The sequence below is a fragment of the Hibiscus syriacus genome, unplaced genomic scaffold (genome assembly GCF_006381635.1).
Source record: "Hibiscus syriacus cultivar Baekdansim isolate YM2019G1 unplaced genomic scaffold, ASM638163v2 tig00110864_pilon, whole genome shotgun sequence".
Classification (NCBI taxonomy): domain Eukaryota; kingdom Viridiplantae; phylum Streptophyta; class Magnoliopsida; order Malvales; family Malvaceae; genus Hibiscus; species Hibiscus syriacus.
In genome coordinates this window covers 488,326-490,356 of record NW_024062893.1, presented here as the reverse complement: position 1 = coordinate 490,356, position 2,031 = coordinate 488,326, and the positions used below count along the sequence as shown (strand labels likewise).

Genomic DNA, 2,031 nt, shown 5'->3' with positions numbered 1-2,031 from the left:
TGATAACAAAAGATATCCATATATATATATACCTAATTAAACAAAGTCCAAAAGAGAAGCTGCAACTTGGTGATCCACTTGCAGCGTGATCTCTTCCTTTTCTTCCTGTTAAAACTCCAACTCTTCCCTAACAAATCCAAAAACTATTTCAAGTAGAACTGTTTATATATATATTCTTCTTTTGATTTTATAAATTCTCCTATATATTCAACCTTGTCTAGCGTTTATGTGTTTAAACCCCTACCCGGTTTCATCCTCTTAGCAGCCATGCCTTCTTCACTGCAGCTCCATCCACCCCTCGCCGCCACCATCAGCAGCTGCCGCCAGAAACAAACTCAACCTACAACGTTGACAAGGTTTTTCCCTCTTCCTTGCTGGATGTCGCTGCCTGACACGGTGGCAACATACCATATCCGCACCGTGGGGCCTAACTAGTGTTATTCAGCAGTTGTTCAAGCCATAGAAGCCCCTATTGAATCCGTTTGGTCCATAGCCCGTCGTTTTGATAACCCTCAAGCTTAAAAGCAGTTACAGGGTTTCAAATCGCGGTCGCGGACGCGTTTTCGATTATTTCGAATCTATCGTGATTGCGGCCGTCACGGGCGCTATTGCGATCGTCGCGGACGCTATTACGGCCGTCGCGGACGCTATTACGGCCGTCGCGGGTAACTCGGACAACGGCGAAACCGTTATATCGCGGACGAAATCGCGGTCGCGGTCTGTTTTTTGAAACCCTGAGCAGTTCCTACGAAGCTGCCAATTTATTGCCGGAGACGGCGACGCTACTCGGACAACGGCGAAACCGCTATATCGCGGACGAAATCGCGGTCGCGGTCCGTTTTTTGAAACCCTGAGCAGTTCCTACGAAACTGCCAATTTATTGCCGGAAACGGCGACGCTACTCGGACAACGGCAAAACCGCTATATCGCGGACGAAATCGCGGTCGCGGTCCGTTTTTTGAAACCCTGAGCAGTTCCTACGAAGCTGCCAATTTATTGCCGGAGACGGCGACGCTGGCTCCCTCCGTGAGGTCCACGTGGTGTCCGGCCTCCATGCAGCTTCCAGCACGGAGAAGCTAGAGATCCTTGACGATGAACGACATGTGCTTAGCTTAAGTGTAGTCGGAGGCGATCCTCACTTGACCAATTACAAGTCCGTCACGACAATACATGGTTCACCCAATGGTAACAGGACAGTAGTCGTGGAATCTTACGTCGTCGATATTCCGGTAGGTAACAGTAGAGAAGATACGTGTTTTTTTGTGGACACAATTGTACGCTGCAACCTTCAATCTCAGGATCAAGTGTCGGAAAATATGGCTCATAGTATCAAATGGCGGTTGTGGATTTTGTTACAGATACGGTTGCGGTGTTGCGGTTGCGGATGCTGCGGACGTTACGTAATATGTTGCGGTTATTGCAGGCGTGATCTCTTCCTCAAAAATCACAATACGTATAAAATATTATATTTATACATTTTACAATTATCTTTTAATTTACTAATATTAATATATTCTTTTAATATTTTATTTTATTTTAAAAACAAAAATTTAATTTCATGGATAAAAATTTATTAAAAACATATATAAACCATAGAAGTGCTATCATACTGGATAATGGGTAATAACAATTATAATGTTAATGAATAACATATAAACAATATCACTAAAATCATATCAAATTTTTTATATTGTAACATAAAAATATTCATTTTACATAACTTAGAAAGAAAAAAAATACATAACTATAAATATAAAAAATTTATATCTTATAGTTCACCACCAAAATGAATGGCGTGGCAGATCTAAAACATTTCCATCTTCGTCATTGTCTTAGTTTTGATTCCTTCCTATTCCATGTGAAGAAGACATCACATTATGTGCATCATAAGATACATCATTGGTAGGAAACATGTTGTATGATAAATGATGACCAAAAAATCCATAACTTGGATTTTGTTCAAGATAAGGTGGATAACATGAATTTGATTAGTAAGAATGAGAACCATGAGATGATTCACTAATTTCATTA

The 2,031-nt window shown here is 41.1% G+C and overlaps 1 pseudogene; it reads left to right on the top strand.

The window, feature by feature from the left end:
- Positions 1-223: 223 nt before the first annotated feature.
- Positions 224-1,429, top strand: LOC120143863 (annotated as a pseudogene).
- The last annotated feature ends 602 nt before the right edge of the window (positions 1,430-2,031 follow it).